Source organism: Dipodomys merriami, unplaced genomic scaffold (assembly GCF_024711535.1).
Source record: "Dipodomys merriami isolate MVZ:Mamm:240054 unplaced genomic scaffold, mDipMer1.0.p SCAF_41, whole genome shotgun sequence".
Classification (NCBI taxonomy): domain Eukaryota; kingdom Metazoa; phylum Chordata; class Mammalia; order Rodentia; family Heteromyidae; genus Dipodomys; species Dipodomys merriami.
The window spans coordinates 112072-138624 of NW_027205715.1; the positions used below are offsets into that span (position 1 = coordinate 112072).

The 26553-nt window shown below is 45.8% G+C and overlaps 1 protein-coding gene across 6 annotated transcripts in view; it reads left to right on the forward strand.

Annotated features, from left to right (window-relative positions):
• The first annotated feature begins 464 nt into the window (after nt 1-464).
• Nucleotides 465-26553, forward strand: part of Chd9 (chromodomain helicase DNA binding protein 9) — a 174005-nt gene continuing 147916 nt past the window's right edge. For 4 of the 6 annotated variants that reach the window (XM_069992292.1, XM_069992296.1, XM_069992295.1 and 1 more), the window contains exon 1: nt 23087-23150. The gene's annotated coding sequence lies outside the window, so the exon portion shown is untranslated. Of the gene's footprint in view, nt 501-23044; nt 23058-23086; nt 23151-26553 lie in introns of those variants that run through there. The other 2 variants (XM_069992293.1, XM_069992294.1) reach the window with 2 other exon arrangements.

The following is a 26553-nucleotide window of genomic DNA, read 5'->3' on the forward strand; positions in this document are numbered from 1 at the left end:
GCAAAACATCTGATATTTGTGTAACAGACCCTTAACCCCCCCGGCTGCAAAGCAGGGTGCACTAGATGGATGCAGAAATCAGGAAGCATTGCTCCCAGTCAAGCGTCTGTGGCTCAGTTCTCAGAGCTGGGCCAAACGAGTAATTATAGCTTCCCTTGGTGGTGTGCAGGGCAGGAGGCTGATTTAATAAAGGAAGCCTGCTGTCTGTCTCCAGCCTGGCTCTGACTCATGGAACCAGGGAGTCCCAGAAGCCTAGCCACAGAGGGTGGTGAACAGCTGGGGGGTGGGAGGTGAGGGTGGCAGGGAGGGAGGCCTGGGGCTGGAAAGACAGGGCCCTGAGAATGAGGAAACTCCCTGCTTGGCTGGGAGGAACCTGCAGCTGGACCCAGAGGAAGTGAGGCTTAGACAGCTGCTGCGGATGGCTGGCCCAGCTACACAGCAGCCACCGCTTCAGTCCAGAGAGAAGGCGACTGCCCCTGTGGACACGTGGAATGAAATAGGTTAGTAGTTTTCATATCGAGAATTGGGGGAAACGATCGGATTGCCTCTAGTTGAGGTGGCTGCCTTTGTATGAAGTACCCCGGGCTTGGTTTCTTCCTGGGGCCTGGGTGGATGGAGAGTCTGGAGGTGCAGAGCAGTCTGTTAATTCGGTTTCTCGCTTTGGCTGGGTGATGGCTAATTAGGTGTTCACAGCCGCAGTGGCAGTTTGCGCTGGGAGTGGTTTCAAGTTGCTGGGGTGGGGGGCGGTGACAGCGGGCTCTGCAGAGGATCTGGATGCCACCTTAGATAGGTTACCAGAGGTCATCCTATCCTTCCGTTCCCAGCAGCTTCTTCCTGCTCAAGCCAGTCAACTCGACCTCCTCTTCCTCCTTGTACCACCATTACCACCTCCCCCTCCCTCCTCCTCCTCCTCCTCCTCCCCCTCTCCTCCCCCCTCCTCCATCCTCCCCTCTTCTGCCTCATCTTCTTCCCCCTTCTCTTCCCTCCTTCCCTCTCCTCCCTCCCTCCTCCTCCCTTCCAGGCCCAGCCAGCCTGGAGATTCCAGCTCTACCCTCCTCCCTTCTCTGCCCGCTGAGTCACACACCTCCAGGTCAGGTGATCCTCCCCTGGGCCCTTCTGAGAGCACCTTGACCTATATTCCGAACTCTCGGTGACAGCAGATTCTAATTGTCCTGCGAGAGGGCCCTGCAGGCAGCGGGCACGGTGCCCTGGCAAGCCGCGGCCGCAGACGGGCGCCCGGGGGCAGCGGGAGGGGCGCTCCCACGCCGGGAGCCACCGGCCGCCAGGCCTGGAAATGGAAAGTTAGGAGGCGGGGAGGCGGTGCGGGCGGGTGGCGAGTTGAGTCAGCTGGGAAAGCTGACAGCCACCAGGAGCCACAGGCCCCCTCCCTCCCTCCCTCCCTCCCTGCCCTGATCTCTGGGCACAGCCAGCTCGCAGCCAGGCCGTGCTGCTGGGGTTGGGGCTGGGGGCGTTGGTGAAGGACAGATGTCACGGTGACTGGGTTTTGTTGCTGCTCACGGGGACTGGTAGAGGTGAGAAGCCATGCAAAATAATGGGATCAACCTAGGTGACTCCTCTGGGGAGTTAGCCTAAGGAAATTGCACCCCGACACCCACTCAGGAACAAGTTTACATCTCCAGATTTCCCACAAAATGGCCTCTCCTTGTCAAGTGTGGATGGTTCTTTGTGCAGTCCCATGCAGTCCGTGTCCTCTGAATTGAGAGGAGGATGGGGGTGCAGCGGGGAAGGTAGCTAAAAATAGAAGTGTTCAGAGTCAAACTTCAAGCCTCTTCTCTGAGCATCAAGCCTCAAAAGGCAGTGCTAGGCGAGCAAAGATCAGTCCCTTTTGTGCTGTAAAGTCTCTGAATCTACAGTCATCCGTGTTTGTGTGGAGGGGTGGTAGGGTGTGGGGGGGTGGTAGGGAGTGGGGTGGGGGTTGGTGTGTCCTCCTGGGGGTTGAACTCAGGGTCTGAGTGCTGTTCCTAGCTTTTTTGGACAAGGCTGGTGGCCTATCACTTAAGCCACAGGTCCACTTCCAGCTTTTTATTAGTTAATTGGAGATAAGACTTGCCTGGGCTGGCTTCAAACCAAGATCCTCAAATCTCAGCCTCCTGAGTAACTAGGATTACAGGGTAAACCACTGGCACCTGCTTCCATAGTCATTCTTCAAAACTGTTCTACCAGTTAGGAGCAATCACTGTGGCCTTTCAAAGTCATTACAGAGCCTCATTCTCCAATCTGGAATATAGACATATACATTTTATTTTATGTTATTTTACCCTGTGTGTGTGTGTGTGTGTGTGTGTGTGTGTGTGTGTGTACACACACGCATGCTTGTCTGTGTATGCATGTATACAGTACAAGGGCTTGAACTTAGAGCCTCCAGCTCTTTCTTGGCTCTTTCTCTGAAGGCTAGCACTCCACCACTTCCTTCACTTCTGACTTTTTGGTGATGACTTGGAGATAAGAGTCTCATGAACTTCCCTGCTGGCTTCAAATCATGATCTTCAGATCTCAGCCTTCCAAGTAGCTAGGATTACATCAGCACATCAATAGGGGCATTATAATAGAATCCTTCTACTACTATCTGACAGTGTCTAAATTAAATCAAATGACATACATAAAATACATTGGGTATAATGATGTTATAACTATGTAGTATTTTCTGTAGACAGTTAAGTTACTCATCGGAGAGGATTGTTTTATTGTTGAATGTGCACATCATAGAAGAACCCTCCACTGTCTTTCCCAGTGTAAATGGGAAGCTGCAGCCTCTGGCTATAGTATGATCTACTGTGTCAGACAACAGCCCCACATTGCATATTTACATCCCACCCCTGGCTATATCGTATGTTGTTTTATTTTTTTTTATATCAAAAGCTTTGTGTTTATTATAGTTTGAGTAAAAATCTGCAGTTTGGAGAAAAACACAATTTTAAATTTAATTTTGTGTTATGCTTTTAGCATGTTGAATGAAGATCAAACCAAGGCCTTGTGCATGCCAGGCAAGTGCTCATCCATTGAACTACATCTCCAGCCCAAGCTCTATTTTTTTTTTTCTTTTTGTTCCAGTACTGGAGCTTGAACTCAGTGCCCCTAGCTTTTTTGCTCATGGCTGGTACTCTACCATTTGAGCCACAGCTCCACTTCTGGCTTTTTTGGTTAATTGGAGATAAGAGTCTCACAGATTTTTCTGCCTATCTGGTTTTGAACAAGGATCTTCAGATCTCAGCCTCTTTTTTTTTTTTTTGTCGGTCGTGGGGCTTGAACTCTGGGCCTAGGCGTTGTCCCTCAGCTCTTCAGCTCAAGGTGAGCGCTCTACCGCTTGAGCTACAGCGCCACTTCCGATCTCAGCCTCTTGAGTAGCTAAGTTTTCAGGCATGAGCCATCACCTTCAGGTCCCAAGCTCAGTTTTTAAATCAGGATGTAAACACAGGAAATCGCTGCCTAGTGCATAGTGGAAGGTAGAGGGTAGGGTAGGTGCAATATGCCTGGATACAAAAGAAAAAGGAAAAAGAAAGACAATTAGGCAACTTGGTGAGTTTTTGGTTGTTGTTGTTGTTGTTTTGTGTGTGTGTGTGTGTGTGTGTATGTGTGTTGGTGTGTTGGTGTGTTGTGGGGCTTGAACTCAGGGCCTTGTCCCTGAGCTTTTTTGCTCAAGTCTAACCACCACTTCGAGCCACAGCTCCACTTCCAGTTTTCTGGTGGTTAATTGGAGATAAAAGTCTCACAGATTTTCCTGCCTGGGCTGGCGTTGAACTGCCATCCTCAGATCTCAGCTTCCTGAGTAGCTAGGAACCATATATTTATTTGATTTTATATTTTTATATTGGTCCTGGGGCTTGAATTGAGGGCCTGGGTGCTGTCCCTGAGCTTTTGTACTCAAGGCTAGTGTTGTACCACTTGAGCCACAGCTCTACTTTCAGCTTTTTGGTTTGGAGATAAGAGTCTCGTGACTTCCTGCCCAATGTGGCTTTAAGCCTCCATCCTCAGATCTTAGCTTCCTGAGTAACTAGGATTACAGGCTTGAGCCACTGGTACCTAGTTCCATAGTTACTGTTTTTTGCCAGTCCTGGGGCTTGAACTCAGGGGCTGGACTGTCCCTGAGCTTCTTTTGCTTGAGGCTAATACCCACACCACTTCAGCTTTTTCTGTTTATGTGGTACTGAGGAACTGAACCCAGGGTTTCATGCATGATAGGCCAGCACTACCACTAAGCCACATTCTCAGCCCAATGGATTTATTAATAAGCGAATTAAAGTTCAGGGCCCCACAAGAATCCCTTCCAAGGTTTTTGTACTTAATATTGTGTGTGTGTGTGTGTGTGTGTGTGTGTGTGTGTGTGTGTGTGTGTGTGTGTGTGTGTGTGTGTGTGTGTGTGTGTATGTGTGTTTTGAGACAGGGTCTTGATACATAGCAGACTAGCTTTGAATTTGAGATCCTTCTGCCTCTGTTTCTTAAGTGAGGCAGAGGTATGCACCACTATACCCAGGTAAGATTCATTTTCTGTAGGACAGGGATCTAACCCAAGATTTCACACAAGTTAGACAAGTGCTCTGCCAACTAAACTTATACCCTCAACCCTAACTTTTTTTTATTAATGTTGGTTGTGAGGTTTTTAAGGCTTAAACTCTGAGCCTGGATACTGTCCTTGAGTTTTTCTTTGCTCAAGGATAGTGTTCTACCACTTGATCAACAGCTTTACTTCTAGCTTTTTGTAGTTAATTGGAGATGAGTCTCACAGATTTTACTGCCTAGCCTGGCTTCGAACCATCATCCCAGATCTCATCCTGTTGAGTATTTAATACTGTTGGCATGAGCCACCAGCATTCCACCCTAATCCTTTTAATTCATAATTATTCATTCTTTTCCTAATGAGAGTTCTCAGCATTAGGTTTGAATCAGTTCTGCCACTTATTAGCTGAGCAGCATGAGAAAATGTATAAACCCAACCTTTATTGTTTTTTTTTCCACCTGCCAGTCCTGGGGCTTGCACTCAGTGCCTGGGCACTATACCTGAGCTTCTGTTGCTCAAGGCTAGCACTCTGCCCACTTGAGCCACAGCGCCACTTCCAGCTTTTTCTGTTTATGTGGTATTGAGGAATCGAACCCAGGGCTTCATGAATACTCGGTAAGCACTCTACCACTAAGCTGCATTCCTAGCCCTCAAGGTGAATGCAGTCATAATATTCCACCTACATATGTAAAAATGGAGGCAGGTAAACTGAGGGGACAGGTGAGGTTGGGAGAAAGGAGGAGAATGGTGAAAGAGGTTACACAGATCGAGAGGCATTGAACTCACAAACTGTCATATTGATTGAACCCCTTTGTATGACTACTTAAAAACAATTTAAGCATCGATGACAACGCATGCATTGTAGGGGTCATGATTTCTTTGTAGTTTCCACTATGAGCTGAAAATCTGAATTTGAAGCAAGATCCACATAAAGGCCTGGGAAGGAACAACATCATTAGGAATGGGAGGTTGAAAAAGGGTGGAGTTCAGGAATGTGTGGAATTACTGGACCAATTCCAATGGGCTTCCAGAATCTTTGAAATTCTGAGTCTCTTAGGCCTCCAGAAGTTGTGAATCTGGGTGATGCTGGTTGCACAGAGCAACAAGGAAACAGTGGCTGGTAACCTGGAACTCTCATTCGTCTTAGTTGGTCTTCATTAGTGCTAACTAGCTGCTTATCACTAACTAGTTGTGTGTGCTTGGTGGTGTCGTCTGTTTGGGCCTTCATTTTGCTACAGTCAGGATAAGTTCCAGGAGTTTATAGTCCTTTTTACTTCAGCTTCATGAAGGCAGGGATCAAAACTCTCTTTTTCTACTATATTCCCATTGTCGAATGTCTAATGGCAATAATCGTTGTAGTAAAGCAAAACTTTACATCATACTTAGAGATGAGGAAAATGAAGTGCAGAGGTTTATACATTCCCTTATGCTGCTCAGCTAGTTAGTAGCAGAATTGATTGAGACCTAAATAGTCTATCTCCGGTCTCTTGTCTGAACTGTGGCACTCCATACTTCTATAAATGTTTATTAACAACTAGGCTTTATTTTTACGATAGTTTTACTTTGCCCCAAAGTTGAGCAGATAGTATAGAGTGTGATGAATGGACAAATCGGTGAAATGTCCCTGGAGTGAAAGATGACTTGACTCATGGCATAAGGAAAAGGAACTCCTGCTTGTGTGATCTCTGTGGGGCTAGCATACAGCCTTCTTCACTTAATTCTTATTTCATTAAGAAAGTAGTGGTGCTGGGCACTGGTGGCTGGCTCATGCCTGTCATCCCAGCTCCCCAAATGCTGTGATCTGAGGATCTCAGTTCAAAGCCAGCTAGGAAAGTCCAAATGACTCTTACTATCACATTACCAGCAAAAAGCTGGAAATTGAGCCATGGCTCAAATGGTAGAGTGCCAGCCTTGAGTGAAAAAGGGTACTGTCCCTTAGCTTTTTGCTCAAGGTTAAGGCTCTACCACTTGCGCCACAGCGCCACTTCCAGCTTTTTTGCTGGTTAATTGGAAATTAGAGTCTAATGGACTCTTATGCCGGGCAAGCTTTGAACCACAATCATGAGATGTCAGCCTAGTTTCAGAGAAACTAGGATTCTAGGCATGAGGGATGGGCACCCAGTTCTGCTTTTGCACTCTTGACTATTGCAACAACTCTGGATAGCAGATGAGGCAAGTGTTATGATTCTGCTTTACAATGCTAACTTAGGCCTGAAAAGTTAAGATGTTGTGATAGGAATAGAGCCAGAATAGAGATACAGTTTTTTTCTATATCCCTGCCTTCCGTCTCACCAGTACTTGCTGTAATAAACTGCTTTGTTGTACTGGATTCTTAACTTGCACAGAGAAATAACTTGTTTTCTGTGAATCTTCAAGAAGCCAGTCTTCCCAGGAACCAGCCAAGGAAAGATTTACAAAATTCAAGTGTTTACAGAGACATATATAGTTTTATTGCTGGGCATGGTGGTGTACTTGTAATCTCAGCTCCTGGAAAGCTGAGGCAGGAATATCATGAATTTGAGGCCAATAGAGGCCACTGGACTACATAGTTTCAAGACAGGATAGGCTATAGAATGAGACATTGTCTCAAAACAACAAGAACAACAACAACAAACCCCCAAAAGCAAACAAGCAGTTTCAACCATCAAATCCTGGACAAGGTCCAAGTTCTGACTTTTTAACATATTTCTTCCTTTTTTTTTTTTCTTTTTTCTAATTTTGCCTGTCCTAGGGCTTGAACTCAGGGCATGGGCACTGTCCCTGATCTCTTTTGCTCAAAGATGGTACTGTACCACTTGAGCAAGCTCCACTTCTGGCTTTCTTTTGGTGATTAATTGGAGATAAGAGTCTCATGGAAAGCCAGGTGCTCACGTCTGTAATCCTATGTACTCTGGAGGCTGAAATCTGAGGACTGCCCAGGCAAGAAAGTTCATGAGACTCTTATCTCCAAATTAATCTCAGAAAAAGCCAGAAATGGCATTATGGCTCAATTGGCAGAGTGAAAGAGCTCAGGGACAGTGTCTAGGCCCTGAGTTAAAACCCTATGACTGGCCAAAAAAAAAAAAAAAAAAAAAAACAAAACCCACCAAAGCTCTTATGGACTTTTCTGACTTTTCTGCCCAGATCTCAGCCTTGAGTTACCAGTCAGTATTACAGGTATGAGCAACCAACTCCTCAGACATCTTACATATTTCTTAAATTTCTATAGGAAAAGTATGAAGGGAACATTGACATTGTATCCCTCCCCTGCCTATTTAATCATTGTGAAGAGTTAACCATTTTCAATTGGCACCATCAGAGTCTACATTGCCCATGTAGCAAGCCCACTTTTTCTTTTTCTTTTTTCTTTCTTTTTTTTGGGGGGGGGGGGGAGTCCAGTCGTAAGGCCTGAACTCTGGGCCTGGGTGCTATCCCTAAGCTCTTCAGCTCAAGGCTAGTGCTCTACCACTTAAGCCACAGCACCACTTCCGGCTTTTTCTGCTTATGTGGTACTGAAGAATTGAATCCAGGGCCTCATGCATGCAAGGCAAGCACTCTACCACTGAGCCACCTTCCCAGCCCCTAAGCCCACTTTTTTAAAAAATTTATTTATCTATGTGGTACCAAGGAAACAAACCCAGAGCCTCATGCATGCTAGGCAAGCACTCTGCCACTAAGTCACATTCCCAGCCTGAAGCCCACTTTTTCTGTAGCTAAGAAGGAATGTCCTTTCTGCTCTTCACTCTCACAGGGTAAAATAAATAGATACATTAGATACATTTGTTCTGAAGCAAGCAAACTAAACTATCTTGCATCCTTTCTCTTCTTCAGCAACTTGTACCTAGAAGGACTTAGCCCATCACCTGAGACAGTACAGCATCTGCTGTTCACTGACAAGAGATTGCTTAGCACTCCTAGGAGTCCCAGCAAGAATGAATGAATAAATGAATGAATGAATGAATGAATGAATGAATGGCTAACCATCTAACTAGTTAAATAGGGCTCTCCAAGAGCTAAGAGGAGGACCATTCCTTGTTTTACCCTCCTTTGATCTCTGATTTGGTGTTGGCAATCCAATCTTACATGTTCTAGGTGTGAAATTTTCCCTGGTAGTGATCATTCCCTGTCCACAAACAGGGATAAGAGCTTTTCTGAATAGATTGTTACTCTCATTGTTGCTGCTGTTGTATGTGTGTTTACTGAAATGACCTGTTTCTTAGTGTTTTCTTGTGTCTCATTTCTACCCACCCACATTAGTCAGTTTGATACCAATGGCACATTATATGGTTGCTATTCATCTAACCTGGTCCAAGATCAATAACTTTGTGTTTTGACCTCATTTGCTTCCAGTTTAGTACACAGGCTTTGTGATATTTATAACTGGGAAATGAACCAAAGTTCCCTGAGCATGCTTTGAGGTGACTCAAAGAGCATAATAACCTTGTGCTGATGGCTCGCATCTGTTTTGCTAGCTACTCAGGAGGCTGAGATCTGAGGATGATGATTTGAAGCCAGCTGGGACAGGAAGTCCATGAAACCTTTGGTCCAATAAAATACAAAAAAAAGTTGAAGTGGGGCTGGGAAGGTGGCTCAGTGGTAGAGCGCTTGCCTTGCATGCATGAAGCCCTGGGTTCAATTCCTCAGCACCACATAAGCAGAAAAAGCTGGAAGTGGTGCTGTGGCTCAAGTGGTAGAGCACTAGCCTTGAGCTGAAGAGCTGAAGGACAGTGCCCAGGCCCAGAGTTCAGGAACCATGACTGGCAAAAAAAAAAAAAAAAAAAACCAAACAAACAAACAAAAAAAACAAAAAACGCTGAAGTGGAGCTGTAGCTCCACTTCAAGTGGTTGAGTCTTGTGCAAAAGAAGTTAAGGGACAGTCTGGGAATGTGGCTTAGTGGTAGAGTGCTTGCCTAGCATGCATGAAGCCCTGGGTTCAATTCCTCGGCACCACATAAACAGAAAAGGCCAGGAGTGGTGCGGTGGCTGAAATGGTAGAACACTAGCCTTGAGCACAGAGAGACTCAGGAACAGTACCCAGGCCTTGAGTTCAAGCCCCAGGACTGGCAAAAAAAAAAAAAAAGGAAAGGAAAGCACCCCACTTCTGAGTTCAAACCTCAGGACAGTCCCTCCCCCCCAAAAAAACGTAATAGAAAGACATAAACATACCAACAAAATACAGTGATTAACAATTACTTCCCAAAGGACATCTGGAAGGCAGTGCTGTTGGTTAAGTAACCAGGAGAATCCTGTTTCTTCAAATGTCTTCTTACCTGCATTTCCTAGCACATGTTCCGAGAAAACTGAATACCATTCCTTCGCTCTGAACTCAGAGCAAGTGAAGAAGAGCAATGTACAATCCACACACATACAAATCACACCATGTGTATGGTGTAGTTATACTGCAGGATATTATTGATTTTGGTGGCTTTTCCAGTGCTAGGGATACAATGTAGCAATTTGGAAAAGGGAGGGAGGGAGAGAGGGAGAGAAGGAAGATGGAAAGAAGGGGGAAAAAAGGAAAGGGTATCATTCATATTTCTGCTTCATGAATAGACTATCCTACATCTCTTTTAGAATTTTAAAAAGATCAAATTTTCAGGGTTTTCCCAGATTGACCCTTTGGCAAGGTTCTTCTGCATCTATTTAACCACTAGGTTGTTTTGGAGAAATTAGTAGTGGCTGAACAGCTGTGGGGGGAAAAGAGATTGGACTGAAGTCAGAGGCCTGAGTGGTAATGTTGGTTCTCCCACAGACTTATTGTGTTGGGTTTCATCCTTGAAAATGTGTAGGAAAATAATTGTATACTCATTGCAAGTAACAGGTACACAGAATCAAATTCTGAACCTGGTTCCATATCTATCCCCATTCTGGGGCTTGAACTTAGATCCTGCCTGGATCTCTTGCTCTGCTTCATTGCTTATGGCTCATGTTCTACCCATCCAACCACACTTCCAGTCAGACATTTTTCTAATTAATTGGAGATAGAGTCTGAAATTTTTTTCTGCTGGAACTGCAAGAGTGAACCACCAGTGCTGGACTTGCATTTCAGCTTTCCAGTATGTGGCCATTGTCCTCATCCAGAAGTTCTCCATATTATGTGCCTGATTGTTAACTAATTTTTTTATTGTTTTTTTAATTTTTTAATTGTGAAAATACTGTACAGAGGGGTTACAATTACATGGGCAGGATGAGCCCATTTCTTATCAAGCATTGTAGCCTCCTCCTTTGTTTCCCTTTCCCATCCCATCCTCCCCCCTATCCCCCCATCCCCACCCAATCCTCCTCTCCCCCTTACCAAAGTTGTAAAGTTCGTTTTCGTCATAATGACTTGTAAGTCTCATTGTTGCAATGGGTCCACCTGTACTGATTGTTAACTATTGAAATAGCTTTCACCTTGTTTACTGGACTCGAACATAAGACAGATGCATTTTTTTATTAAATACACTTTTATGGAGTACCTTTATGAGTACCTACTATGGGTAAGGTAATGTCAAAGGACTGAACAAACAAAAATCTATTCCAGAGAGAGAGAGACTGAGACAGAGAGAGACAGAGAACAAAGATTGTACAACATTGTATATTGCATAGTGCTAAGTGACAGGGACAAAAACAATGCAAAGCATGCCATAGGGAATGTGGGTTGGGGGGGAAATGCCACAATTTTAATTTGTGGTGACTAGAGGAGGCCAACTTTCCTTCAGAGAGCAGCATTTGGACTAAAACCTGGAGTGCAGATGATATTATAGTGGCCCTTCAGATAAAGTAATAAACCTCTTCTGTGGTATAGAGAATAAGGCCTTTTTATCCCTCATTTTTTTTTTAAAACTTGGGCCTGGAGCTTGAATTCAGTGCCCTGGGTGTGCTGTCTTTGAGCTCTTTTGCTAATGGCTAGCACTCTACTATTTTGGGCCACAGCTCCACTTCCAGTTTTCTGGTAGTTAATCGAAGGTAAGACTATAATGAACTGTCTTGCCCATCTGGCTTTGAACTGAGATCCTCAGATCTCCGCCTCCTGAGTAGCTAGGATTACAGGCATGAGCCACAGCACCCAGCCCAAATGTTCTTATTAGTGAATCTTGATTAAAATACAATTTAGAGATATGCACTTTTAGATTAAAATGGTAAAGTAGGGCTGGGAAGGTGGCTCAGTGGTAGAGTGCTTTGCCTTGTATGCATGAGGCCCTGAGTTCAAAAGCCAGAAGTGGTGCTATGGCTCTGGTGGTAGAGTGCTAGCTTTGAGCTGAAGAGCTGAGGGACAGCACCCAGGCCCAGAGTTCAGGCCCCATGACCAGCCAAAAAAAAAAAAAAAAGAAAGAAAGAAAGAAAGAAAGAGAGGGGGGTGGGGAGAAAGAAAGAAACGCTAAAGTAAAAATATGCAGGTATCAGCGGGGTATGGTGAAGCACGTCTGCAATCCCAGCTAAGGTGGAAGGGCTACAAGTTCCAGGGTAGCCTGGAACTAGTGAGAACCTGTCTGAAACAAAACAAGTAAACACCAACAAGAAAAGCAGTCAGTGGTGGAATGTTTGTTAGCATATATGAGGCCCTGGGTTCAATCCCTAGCTTTACCCCCCCCCCCCAAAAAAAAAGTACTGCAGCCTTTGCACACCTGCTTTGGTTCTGGGTCTTGAACTCAGGCATGAACTACAGTGTCTGGGTCTTCTTTATTTCTTATACCACACTCACTACCCAGCTCTGAGGTTTCCATTTGGTCCTCCTCATGCTAAGTGCTAAGGCCAGAAGCTCCTACCTGGCCCGGATGGGGTGAAGGACAAGGGGTGGAGGGAGGGTGGGGGTGGGGGGTGGAGGTTGAGGCAAGGTGTGTGGTGGTGGGGAGGTAGAGGCTCTAACCCAGGGCCTTTTACATGCTAAGCAAGCTCTCATCCAACAAGCTACAACTTTATTCTCCTGCTGTGTGGTTTCCTGTTGCATCTCTAAGGAGTTAGGAAGGGCAGTGTTTAGAATTGGGCTGCAGATAATGATCTAAATGGAGACTTAGAGACCTGTGTGTCTCTGTGTTTAGGCTCTACTAGTCTATGCTAAATTGAATGGTCCTCAAAAAAATAAACAAGGTGAGAATCCTGAAAGCTTCTTTCTTAATCAATGTAGAAACATGGTATTTTCCCTAAAATTTTAACATTTCCCTCCTCCTTTGAAACCAGGTTGTTCTATTTGTAGTCTAGATTTTACTTTGTTTCTATAAGTTCAGTTCTCCAAAATACTTCTATATCCATAATCTTTAGACCATGGTCACAAAATCAAATGCTTACATGGAGAAGACAGTAATCATATAAGCAGGTATAAAGCAATAGAGAAGCTAGGTGCTACTCAGGAGACTGAGATCTGAGAATCATAGTTCAAAGCCAGCCTGGGCATAAAAGTCCATGAGGTTGTTACCTCCATAACCACCAGAAAACCAGAAGTGGAACTGTGACTCAAAGAGGTAGAGCACTAGCCTTGAGCAAAATTGCTCAGGGACAGCAGCCAGGCCGTGAGTTCAAGTGCCATGATTGATCAAAACAAAGCAATATAGTGGGGACTATGAAAACGGGAGCGTAGGTAGTTTCTTTTTTTTCTTTCTTTTTTTCTGTCGGTTGTGAGGCCTGAACTCTGGGCCTGGGCGCTCTCCCTCAGCCCTTCAGCCCAAGGCTAGCGCTCTACCACTTGAGTCATAGCGCCACTTCCGGCTTTTTCTGCTTATGTGGTGCTGAGGAATCGAACCCAGGGCCTCATACATGCAAGACAAGCACTCTACTACTGAGCCACCTTCCCAGCCTATAGGTAGAGTTTCTAAGGAGCTGGATATACAAATCTATAGGCAAATCTTTTTGCTTTTGAAAATTTTTGTCATTAAGTCAAGACTTAAATATACTGTGTGGGACAATTTATGACATAACATAATTTGCAAGAAACAAAAGAAAAGTAGGCTGGTAGGTCACACCTGTAATTCCATGATTGGAGTGTCTTGAGGCAGAGGAATCAAGAATTCAAGGTCAACCTGGGCTGTGTGGCGAGACTCTCACAGAGGAAATGTGGGGAAGGGAAAAAGACAAATATTTGATCTAACTGGTAGTTGGAGAAGGTAAATTTTTATTTTTCTTGTGCCAGTCCTGGTACTTGAACTCTGGTCCTGGGCTCTGTCCTGAGCTTTTGTGCTTAAAGCTAGAGCTCTACCACTTGAGCCACAGCTCTTGCAGCTAACAATCTCACAGACTTTTCATACCTAGGGTGGCCTTGAACCTCCATCCTCAGATCTCAGACTCCTGAATAGCTAGGATTACAGGAGTGAGCCACCAGTACCCTGCTAATAAGAAGGTAAATTTTTTAGGGTTTGGCTCTTACCAAGCTAACCCCTTTGCCAAGGGTCCATTTCATCTTATTTTAATCAATTGGTAATTTGGGGGAAAATAGCAACATCTCAGTCATTGGTGGTTTGGAAGAAGAGTGTGCAACCTTAGGTAAATCCCTAGGCCAATAGAGCTTTAATTTCCTCTTCTGTACAATGAGAGAGCTGGACTAAGACTTTTCAAAACTGTGCCCCTCTAAGCTGAGGAGGTCTATTTTTATAGAGATGGCTACCTGAGCTGGGGGAGGAGTGGGGGACTCCACTTCTTACAGAGGGCTTACAGAGGACAGCTCAGTCTTTGTTCTCTTTCTTCTTTGGGGCTTCTGCCTTTCTGTTTGACATCTTGAATTTCTGCCAAAAATTTAAAAATAAAATCTTTTTGAAGAAAGTTCCCTCACTTTCAACAAAGTTTGAAAACCTCTGGGTTAGTTGATCAGCTCTAGTGTAAGGTCTTAGAAGGTTTTCTCCACCTGTCTCTTGCTGCTTGTCTAATCAGTTGCTTCCTTCCCTTCCTTCCTTCCTTCCTTCCTTCCTTCCTTCCTTCCTTCCTTCCTTCTTCCCTCCCTCCCTCCCCTTTCCTTCCTTCCTTCCTTCTTCCCTCCCTCCCTTTGTCCCTCCTTTTGTTCCTCCCTCTCTCCCTCCCTCCCTTATTTTCTTTCTTTATGAAAGTACACACACAAATATAGAAATTTCTTTTCTCTTTACCCTATAGATTATGTTGAAGGATTTTTCTTTCTTTTGGTTTTAGTTAACAATGTTCTTATTTCTGGCATTATGTTGTTATACACCATGTAGTCATCTTTGCTACTAATTTTTTTTTTTTCCTAGCCAAGTATGGTGGTACACATCCCACCTACTTGGAAGACTGAAGCAGCAGGATCACTTAAGTTCAGAAATTTGAGTCCATACTGGGCAATAAAACATGATCCTGTCTCAAAACAAATACAAGCTGGTGCCAGTGGCTCATGGCTGTAATCCTAGCTACTACTCAGGAGGCTGAGATCTGAAGATTCTGGTTTAAAACCAGCCTGGGCAAGAAGGTCTATGAGACTCTTACCTACATTTAGTCACAAGGGAAAAAAAAAGCTAGAAGTGGAGGTTTGTTCTCAAGCGGTAGAGCTCTAGCCTTGAGATTAAAAGGAAAAAAAAAGCTCAGGGACAGTGCCCAGGCCCGGAGTTCAAATCCCAGGTCTGGCACACTGGCACCCATGCACGCAAACGCGCGTGCGCGCGCCCACACACACACACACACACACACACACACACAAACAAACCCAAAAAATCCTCCCTGGTTGATATATATATAATTTGATAAAAATATATCAACATTTCACAGTGATCTTTCAGGTATTCTTCCACTCGAACAGTTGTTAAGCTTATTCATCTGGCTTTAAAAAGTTAGCTATAATTCATTGACCATTTAATATACATCTTACTAATAAGCAAATGAAGGCTATGCAGGGTTACAGACTGGTACTGAATACACAGGATTTCAACCTTTACCTATCCTAGAATATTTTCAACCAGACCCCTCCCCAATCCCTTCTAAGATTGCTTCTAACTTTGATTAGGCACATGGTAGGAGGTTCCTTGTTATAAGCTGTCCTAGGATCACCTGCCAGACTGCTTTCAACTTTAGCTGTCTAGATCCTCTTATCTTTTGAAAATGCCTTGAATGGAACCCCATGAACACACAGCTGTTCAAGTTTGTTGTCCTAATCTTGACTGATAAGAAGACCCCAGAATTAAAATAGTCCCACAGGCTGGATTTCTTCAATGGAAAGAACTTTAGATCTGTGGGTGAAAATAAACTTTTAAGAGTGGATAAATGGACCTGTTACTATTATTCCTGCACTTAGCTAAGCTAGAGAAACTTGCTTTCCCTGTATGATGATTTATCTATTGTTCTCATCTAAATGGGTTGTTTCTCTGGTGGTAGGTATATGCTGAGATAGTGTCACAAAGCCATTATTAAATTTAACCCTTTGCTGGGCACATAATATGTGGTAGATCAACATTTCTAATTATTGTAACTACAATAATTAGTAATTTCTTGGAATTCATCTACAAAACAGAAGAACAGTGATTTTCTTTTTTTGGGGGGGGTCCAGTTGTGGGGCCTGAACTCGGCCTGGGCTCTGTCCCTCAGCTCTTCAGCTCAAGGCTAGCGCTCTACCACTTGAACCACAGCGCCACTTCTGGCTTTGTTCTTTTTGCTTATGTGGTGCTGAATCGAACCCAGGGCCTCATGCATGCAAGGCAAGCGCTCTGCCACTGAGCCACCTTCCCAGCCCCAAGAACAGTGATTTTCATTTGTACTATGTAGTGTTCTCAGAGAATGTTTATGAACATTGTTTATCAAAAACAACAGTGTAAGGAAAGTAGGTAGTATAATTGTTATGATTCTTATTTCATGGGCAAGAAAATTTGCTGGTCAGGGGTCAGGTGCTGGTGGCTCACACCTGATCTGAGGATCACAGTTCAAAGCCAGCCACCCTGGGCAAGAAAATCTGTGAGACTCTTGTCTCCAATTAAACAACAGGAAACTAGAAGTGGAGCTGTGGCTCAAGTGGTAGATCACCAGTTTTGAGCAAATAAGCTAAAGGGAAGTGTCTAGGCCCTGAGTTCAAGCTGTAGTGCTGGTATGAGAAAAAATTGCTGATCAATATTTAATTGGCTAAGGGAGGACCTGGACTACAGCTCAGGTTTCCCTTTTGATCCTGTTCCCTCTTTCCATTTTACTATAATCATTTAGCCTTCCTTATTGGAGAAGAAACGTAGGTTTTAGTTCTCTTTTAGTGTGAACTTAGAACCAGAACTTCACACATGCAAGGCAAGTGCTCTACCAGTGAGCTCCAAGCCCTACAGCAGTGCTTTGCTATTTCTTTTCTCTGATGTGTGTGGGGGAGAGCGGTGGAGGGGTGGGGTAGGTATCAAACCAAGGTCTTGAACATGCTAGGCAGCTATACTACCAACTAAACATTAAACTACACCCCCAGACCCAGCAAAGCTTTTCTATCACACCTGCATCAGTCATTAAATAAAGAGATTTATGGCATACTGATGCCCAGGCCCTTCATCCTTAGATGCCCAGTCCCTTCACCCTTAGATGTGAGCAGGAACTGCACAAAAGTTTCCAAGACTCTTTAGTGATTCTAATGTGCAGTGCCTTAGTCCATTTTCTGTTCTATGACTAAACAGTGGACACTGGATAATCTATAGAGTAGAGGATGATTTAGCCCATCCATGGTTCTGGAAACTAACAACATGATTCTGGCATCTTTTGGACATTGGTTGAAGACCTGCCTGTTACAGAATCATAACATGGCACAACATATCACATGGTGAGACAGAAAGATGTTAACTCACATCATACTTCATTTTATAAAGCTACTAATACTATCATGGAGGTAGGGAGAGGCTTCACCTTCCTGATCTCTTTTAATCCCAACTAACTTCTTAAAGGCCCTACCTCCAGATACCATCAACATATGAAGTTGAAAATTAAGTTTTCATCACATGACATTTTGAGGGACACATTCTCACCCTAGCTTTGAAAACTTCTTGTTTAGAACCAGATAGGATAACCTTAAATGGAAGTTTGGTGTTTTTTGTTTTGTTTTGTAGTGGTGCTTGTGGTGGGGCAGGGGTAGTCAATCCTGGGGCATTGTACATGCTAAGCAAGTATTCTACTACTGGACTACAATCCCAGCCCAACCATGTCTTGGGAAGAACTTTCAAAATTCACATATACTTGTTAATAATAAGATAAATACAGGTTGGGGAACATAGCTCAGTTGAGTGCTTGTCTAGCATCTGAAAGGCCTTGGCTTCAATCTCAGCACTCCTTTCCCCCTCCCTCAAATCAAATCCATCCAGATGAATTTCTTCTGAAAATAAAATGCGTACAAAAGCAAACCAATTGATTAAGAAAAAACGTATTTGCAGTTTCCACCATATCTTAGTTTAGATTATACTATATGCTGTTCGTGTGTGTGTGTGTGTGTGTGTGTGTGTGTGTGTGTGTGTGTGTGTGTGTGTGTGTGTGTATGAGAGAGAGAGAGTGTTTAAACCAATGCTGGGTCTTAAACTCAGTGCCTAGGTGCTATCAGGTAGCTTTTTTGCTTAAGACTGGTACTCTACCACTTGAGCCACACCTTTCTACCTTTGCCGGTTAATTGGAGATGAGTCTCCCAGATTTATCTGTCTTGGGTGGCATCAAACCATGATCTTCAGAACTTAGCTTCCTAAGTAGCTAGGATTATAGTCATATACCACCAGCATCCAGCTGGTGTTTTTTTAAGCACACCAATTACCACACCTATGAATGAAGGCTGTTACTAAAATTAATAAAAAAAATAATTAGTGAGTTGGTTTTATTTACATTATTAAATAGTTTACTATGAGGCCAGAGGACAAGTCCACTCTGTTTACCGTTAATACCCAGCATCTCCGCATTGTGCCTCTGTATCATCTGGTACTCTTCAGTCACTTAGTTTTGTACCCAGCAGCCCCAATTTCATGCATGTAAGCTTTCAATCTTGAATCAGAAGCAACTTTTCCAGCAGTGCTTACGTTATCCAAAGAGAAGCAGATGGGAGAGAGACATTGAATGCTGTTATCAAGAGGAACAGCAAATCTTATTTTTTCTGAAGACCTTTTAAGATTAGGATAAGCAACTGTTTATAAAAGCTCATGTGTGAGATGTGAACTGTCCAAGAGGACCACGCTTCGAAAGGGATTCCTAGCTAAAGAGCAATAAGCAATCAGTCCAGTAGATAAAACAAAGTTGCTGAGATCTGTCTTTCATCAAATAGGCCTTGGAGTAAGAATCTGAAGAATGGCCCCCAGGCTGGACACATCCTTTGGAGCCTCGTGCTTTTAGCAGTTTCTAGATTTGAACACATTACTAATCAATGCTGGCTAAATGGTCTTTGAGATGCCTCGAGCTATAGGTAAAGCACATCTAGCTCTCCTTTCTGTTTGCTAGAATAAGAGCTTGGGAGAAAAGTCTTCAAAGCTTTCACTATCTGGAAAAGGACCTTATTCTTCACTGTGCTAAGGAAAATCCGTAACTCCTAAGGGCTAAAGTGAACATTGTTTTTTTGGGGGGTCCGGTTGTGGGGCCTGAACTCTGGGCCTGCGCGCTATCCCTCAGCTCTTCAGCTCAAGGCTAGCGCTCTACTACTTGAGCCACAGCGCCACTTCCGGCTTTTTTTTTTTATTTTGCTTATGTGGTACTGAGGAATTGAACCCAGGGCCTCAGGCATGCAAGGCAAGTGCTCTACCACTGAGCCACCTTCCCACCCCCGTGAACATTGTTTTTAAATCACTGATGAATTAACTTAGAGTTCAGTTTGTTTTCCTAGAGCGGAAAAGTGAGCTGTTCAGCCACCGTTGATCACTGAAGAGAGACAGAAATCATGTTAAATTCTTTTTTTTTTTTTTTGTCGGTCGTGGGGCTTGAACTCTGGGCCTGGGCGCTGTCCCTCAGCTCTTCAGCTCAAGGCGAGCGCTCTACCACTTGAGCTACAGCGCCACTTCCGGTTTTCTGGTGGTTTATTGGAGATAGGAGTCTCACGGTCTCTCCTGCCCGGGCTGGCTTTGAACCTCGATCCTCAGATCTCAGCCTCCTGAGTAGCTAGGATTACAGGCGTGAGCCACCAGCGCCCGGCAATCATGTTAAATTCTATGACATAAAGGGGCATAAAATCTTCAGGTTAAGAATCTACATTAAAGCCGGGTGCTGGTGGCTCACGCCTGTAATCCTAGCTACTCAGGAGGCTGAGATCTGAGGATCGCAGTTCAAAGCCAGCCCGGGCAAGAGAGACCGTGAGACTCCTATCTCCAATAAACCACCAGAAAACCGGAAGTGGCACTGTAGCTCAAGTGGTAGAGCACTCGCCTTGAGCTGAAGAGCTGAGGGACAGCGCCCAGGCCCAGAGTTCAAGCCCCACGACCTACCAAAAAAAAAAAAAAAAAAAGAATCTACATTAAATACCTAAAATATTAAAAAAATTCTTTATCATTTATAAACATCTACCATTGGTCTATGAATGAATATATTCTTTAGTGCTTCAACCTGTGCCAAAAAAGATATTGTATTATATCTGTAGCCAACATAGCACCTCATCTACATAAACACTGACCTTTGATCCTGTTGGCTGGCACTTTACCCCTTGAGTCACATCCCAATTCTGGCCTTTTGATGGTTAGCTGGAGATGAAATTTTGGGATTTGTTTGTAATCTATCTGATGAAGAAGGAAGGTTTTATTTATTTATTTTTATGTTAGTGTGGGGCTTGAACTCTGGGCCTAGGTACTGTCACTCAACTCTTCAGCTCACGGCTAGCACTCTACCACTTGAGCCACAGCACCACTTCTGGTTTTCTGAGTGGTTTATTGGAGATAAGAGTCTAATGGACCTTTGCTGCCCCAGCTGGCTTTGAACCACTATCCTCAGAGCTCAGGCTCCTGAGTGGCTAGGATTACAGGCGTGAGCCACCAGCGCCTGGCTAGGAAGTTCTTTTAAAGTAGCCAGATACTTTCATTCTCCTGGGGCATCTTAATCTTAAGTTATTGGCCTTAAATTTCAGTCAGGCTTAATTTGCAAACTAGAGCAATATTCAAGTAAGAGGTATTGCAGGGAGTAGGAGATGCACTGTTAATGGGCATCCTAATTCTCCTTCTGGATGGGGTTGTTATTAAGTATAGTTGTGGAGAACAACAATTGTAACCCTTCTTTCTGACAGGTTTTCTTCAATACTTCCATACTGCAGTAAATAGTTATTGGGCTAGAGTGTGGCTTAAGTGATAAGAGAGCCTGACTAGTAAACCTGTACAGCTCTCTGTGAGTATACTAGCACTGTGTATACTATACTCATTCTATTCTGGTCAACACAAGCAAGGATAATAACACTTCTTCCTAGAGGTTTTAATTGAGATTTCCATCCAACTCAAAACAAGTAATATTTGAAAATCATAAAGTTTCCAACAATTACAGGTAGGTTAAGTGACATTCAAACACTCAGTTCTTTTATCTGTGTTGGTACCAGGGCTTGAATTCAGAGAGCCTAGGCACTGTCACTTTGGCTGTTTTACCCAAGGCTAGCTAGCACTCTTCTGACTTTTTGGTGGCAATGTGGAGATAAGAGTCTCATGGGGTTGGTTTTGAACTGTGATCCTCATGGCTTAGCCTCTTGAGTAGCTAGGATTATAGGTATGAACCACTGGCACCTGGCCCTTATCTTTTTTTTTTTTTTTTGCCCATCCTGGGGCTTGAACTCAGGGCCTGGGCTCTGTCCCTGAGCCTCTCTGTGTTCAAGGCTAGCATTCTACCACTTGAGCCAAGTGCCACTTCTGGCCTTTTCTGTTTATGTGGTATTGAGGAGGGCTTCATGCATGCTAGGCAAGCATTCTACCACTAAGCTACACTCCCTGCCCTTTATCTCGCTAGTGTGTGCTCTCTCTCTCTGTCTCTCTAGTCGGTTGTGGGGCTTGAACTCTGGGCCTGGGCACTGTCCCTGGGCTATTCAGCTCAAGGTGAGCACTCTACCACTTGAGCCATAGCATCACTTCTGGTTTTCTGGTGGCTTATTGGAGGTAAGAGTCTCACGGATGCGCTGGGAAGGTGGCTCAGTGGTAGAGCACTTGCCTTGCATGCATGAGGCCCTGGGTTCAATTCCTCAGCACCACATAAGCAAAAAGAAAAAAGCTGAAGTGGCGCTGTGGCTCAAGTGGTAGAGCACTAGCCTTGAGCTGAAGAGCTGAGGGACAGCGCCCAGGCCCAGAGTTCGTGCCCCACGACTGAACCCCCCCCCCCAAAAAAAAAGTTCCTTGCCCAAGTTGACTTTGAACTGCTATCCTCAGATCTCAGCCTCCTGGGTAGCTAGAATTACAGGCGTGAGCCACCAGCACCTGGCCCTTATCTCAATATGGATAGAAAATTTTAATTAAGGCCTGAGGGCTTAATAGTTGGAGCTTGAAAGTAAAGTTCCACAGAATTTGAGTTGGGAGGGTTTTTGAAAAGTTGTTCAGCTTTTTTTTTTTTTTTTTTTTTGGCCTGGGCACTGTCCCTGAGCTTCTTTGGCTCAAGGCTAACACTCTACCACTTGAGCCACAGCTCCACTTCTGGACTTTTCTGTTATGTGGCACTAAGGAATCGAACCCAGGGCTTCATGCATGGTAGGCATGCACTCTTCCACTGAGCCACCTTCCTCGCTTCTTCATTTTACCGAAGGCCCTGGAGTGAGGGGAAACCCTAGGCACCCCACAGCTTGGGATAGGACAGGGGTTGGGAAGAAGTCTCCCTACTCCTAAACCTTCTCTGTTCCCTGCTCCCCACCCCCAGCCTCTCTGTCTCCTTCCTCTCCCTCCAAAGCCTGATAGCGAGCACCGTGGGCTCTGCACTGTCCTAGGTGTGCGTTCATTCTGGCTCTGGGTCAGGACTTGGGGCTGGGCTGCCCTTCGCCGGGCCAGTCTTTCGCCAGCAGGTGCTCAGCACTCAGCACCTGGCCCGATCCGCTGCATCATCGCGGTGGCACTGGCAGTGTTCCCGATCTTACAGCACAGGCGAGTGTCACCGGGGGCGCAGCGCGACCGGAGAACGTGGGTCGGATGGAAACCATCTCGGCACCTGGGTAGACTCCGCGAGCCTGGAGATAGAGTGTGAGCGACTCCGGCGCCGACCCCGCCGCTGGCCAGCCCGCGGCCGGGCGTGCCTGCCGGTGCCTGACGTGGCGGCGGAGCCTCGGGGCGGGCGGCGCGAGGGCGCGGCCTGACGTGGCGGTCGCGGTGGGGCGGCCAGGGGAGCCCGGGCCACTGCACTGCTCCGCGCTCCGGCCAGAGGGCGCCCGGTTCCAAGCCTTCCCCGCCGGCCTCGAGGCCGCCGGAGGGCTCCGGGAGTAACCGCGTCGGCGATTGGGTTGTCGGCCAGGCGGGGCCATGTTGGACCACGGTGGCGACCTCGCCTTCCGCCGCCCTCCGCCCTAGGTCCGGTCAGGCGTTGAGGGTAGGGGAGCGGCGAGAGCGTCCTCCGTCCTGGGTCGCCCTACGCGGGCCCAAGTCGCGACCGGAGCTGCGGCGGTCACAGCCGTCCCTCCGCGCCAGGGCCAATCAGCGGCGCGGGCACAAAAATGCAAATGACGCGCCGGTGCTGCCGGAGTACCGCTCGCAGGGGCTGGTGGGGTCGTGCTGGGGGAGTGGACTGGGCCAATCAGGTGGGTGCGTGGCGGCGCGGGGGGGCGGTGCCCCTTCCACTCCTCCTCTCCCTCCCGGCCCCTCGCTGACAGGGGGGCCTGGCCGTGCCGCCGGTAAGTGCCACCGCTCGCCTCTGCCACCCGCCGTCTCAGGCGTGGGGAGGAAACCCGGGGACCCCGCGGTGCAGCCGCCGTTCAACTGGTGGGGAGAGGTGGAGGCGGGTTCTGTCAGCCGGGTGGTCGCCTGGGGGCCGCCCCCGCCCGGCCAGTCGTGCGTGTCAGTCTCGGTCTAGGCGGGGGGCGGCGGGGGCGCCTCAGTCATGGCGCAGCCCTAGAGCTGGCGAGCGGGGGTGAGTACGTGCCGCCGCCGCCGCCGCCGCCCGGCCGGGGAGGGGCGGGCGGGGGTCGGGGCCGGCCAGGCAGCGCCCCCCGAGGTGAGGGACCCGCGCCCGGGGCGGGGCGGGCGCACGGGGGGCGGGGGAGCGGGCGCTGCCCGCACGTGCGGCCCAGCCCGCCTGCGGCCCGCCCCGCGCCTGTCATGGCTGCGGGCTGCTGCCCTGGCCCCCCAAGCCCGGAGACCCTGGGGTCGGGACACGACCGCCGCCGCGCCTGTTGCGTCGGGTGGAGGTGCGGACTGGGTGGGCAGGGCGTGGGGCAGGCGGGCCCCTCTTCCCCGCCCCGTGCGAGGTTGGGGCCTCCCCCTGGGCTGGGTTCCCAGGCATGGGTCGGGCTTCCCTCCATCCTGCCTCTGCTTCTCCCCCCCCCCCCCGCCCCCTCCCGTCTGGCCCCTGTGACTCATGACAGGGCGTCCCGCGCGAGTGCTGGGTGTCCTGGAGCTCCAGACGCCCCCGGCACTTTCCCAGGCCTTGTCTCTCCCTTCCTATCACCCTGCCTTTCCTGGAATCCTTTGCCCCAGAGGGCAGCCTCGAAGGCTTCTTTGCTCTCTGTCTGCAGAGTGGCCTCGATCCCTCCAGTATCCTCTCAGTGTGTCGGGGTCAGTGCTGCCGCACTTTGGGGCATCTTATCTGGGTGTGGGACATGATGGGTGGTTCCACGATCTCTCAGATCCATCCCAAAGCCTAGCCTGACCCGGAAAGCCAGTGTCTTATGGGTTGGCCTGTCAGCTCGGAGACTAGTTTCTGTTTGTTCCTTTTTTGGTTTTGTTTTGCCTTTAAAAAAAAAAAACTTTTAAAAACAAAGTAGACAAGAATTAGAGTTGTGATCAACATCGCTGCACAGTTCCTTTACTGTAAGGGTTGGATGTGACCTTGCTGTAACTTTTATTCGTTTATGGGGCATATCTTCAGAAATTTCCCCTATTTAAGTAAAGTTCATTTTCATTAATAAAAGTCACTGGCACAATTTAGGTTCACCGTTTCCTTTTCTCGGACTTCATAATGTCCAATTCTACTAAACCAACTGTACCAGCAGAAAAAAGAGTGCTTACTTTGAGTACTGTTATTCTCTACCTAAAGAGGGTTTAGGTAGAGAATCTATAAATTAACTGTGCATAACAATACAGGTGGTTTTTTAAAAAACTAGGTCTACAACATATATGCAGAAAGTTGAACTTGACAGGAACTCACATTGCAAATGGAGGAAGTTTTAATTTTTCATTTCGACTCAAAACAGTGTTTTCTGTTGGCCTGGAGTTGCAGAACATTGAGTTTGCAGCTTTTTTGTTAATTGCAGACAGCATAGACCCTTATATATAGGATATTTGTTAAAATATCTATCTGTTGCTTGAATATGCCAAACCTCTCTATATATTTGGGGAGACTTGTTTCTTCAGTGACTTTTTTTTTTGGCCAGTCCTGGGGCTTGAACTCAGGGACAGGGCACTGTAGCTCAAGGCTATCACTCTACCACTTGAGCCACAGTGCAACTTCTAGCCTTTTCTGTGTATGTGGTACTGAGGAATTGAACTCAGGGCCTCATGCATGCTAGGCAAACACTCTACCGGTAAGCCACATTGCTAGCCCAAATTAAGAGACTTTTAGCTTTGATAGTTGGCATTAAATAGCTAGTGTACTACAAAAGTATTTGCAGGTCTCAGTTCTTACAGTGTTAGTTTCCTATAAACAACAAACCATGTAACATGGACATGAAATGCACTGGGGATTGAGGGATTGATGCCTCCTAGATTTGGTTAAGGGCAACTGTCATCCTTAAACAACTTCAGGGAAATAGGTATTGTAGTTCAAAATACCTTTCAGTCACAGTAACTTGTGGTCAATTGACAATAGTAGATGATGTCCAAAAGGCAAGGGAAATAACAGCAGCAGTAACAATAACAAAAACCCTTGTGCTAGTATCACTTGTAAAATCCTCTAAAAACCTCTTGATTTTGAAAGAAAACAAGTTGAAGAGAATAAATCAGGATTTTGTCACTTAACTAGATATATAGTTATACAGTCAAGTTTCTTTTCCACTGTCTGCCATAGATTTCTCCCATTAAAATTTTCATCTACATTCCAGTTTGACACTTTTAGGATTCTATTTTATGAAGTCTGTTCTCTGAAATACAGATACTGTATTTGGATTTCAGATGTTAAGGAACAGTTTAAAAACAAATAGCACATAGGGCACTGGGGCCCATAACTATATCTTAGCTATTATGGAGGCTGAGCTCTAAGGTGATGGTTTAAAGTCATACCAGGTAAATAAATCATCTCTAGTTAACCAAAAAAAAAACGTGGAACTGGAGACATGGCTCAAGTGGTAGAGTACCAGCCTGGAGTGGAAAAGCCTGGTAAGTGTATAAGGCTCTGTTTTCAAGCCTCAATAATGTCACAAACACAAAGCTAAAGCAAGAAACAAGTAAGAGTATAGTTGACCTTTTCCAAAAGGCATTTTTTTTTTAAAAGGAAACCCTTGCTAGGCACTGGTTGCTCACACCTGTAATCTTAGCTACTCATGCTGAGATCTAAGAATTCCAGTTTGAAGCCAGCCCAAACATCTTTAGTGAACTACCGAAAAGCTGAAAGTGGAAGTGTGGCTCAAGGGGTAGAGTGTTAGCCTTGAGTGAGAAAGCTAAGGGACGGTGCCTAGAGCCTGAGTTCAAGCCTCAGTACTGGCACAATAAACAAAATCCCCTGAACAGATAGGTATGAGTAAAGAAAGGAATGTTTTCAATGACAGAAGCTTAGGACAAGGTTGAGATTCATTAAATCATAGATTTTCAATTTGCAAATGCTGTGAATAACTTCTAAACCTCCTATAACTTGTGGCTCATGTCTGTAATCTTTACTCAGAAGATTGAGATCTGAGGATCTTGGTTCAAAGCCAGCCCAGATAGAAAAGTTGAGAGACATGCCATCTCTAATTACTCAGCAAAAATGCTGACTGGAGGTATGATGCAAGTGGTGGAGCACTAGCGATGAGGAAAAAGCCAAGTGAGAGCTCAAGGCCTGGTACCACCACACACAAATAAGACCAAAAAGACTTAATTTGTCAAAATTTAAATATTCTGCAGAGTTAAATGTGTTTCTATCATTTATGTAAATATACGAGGAAA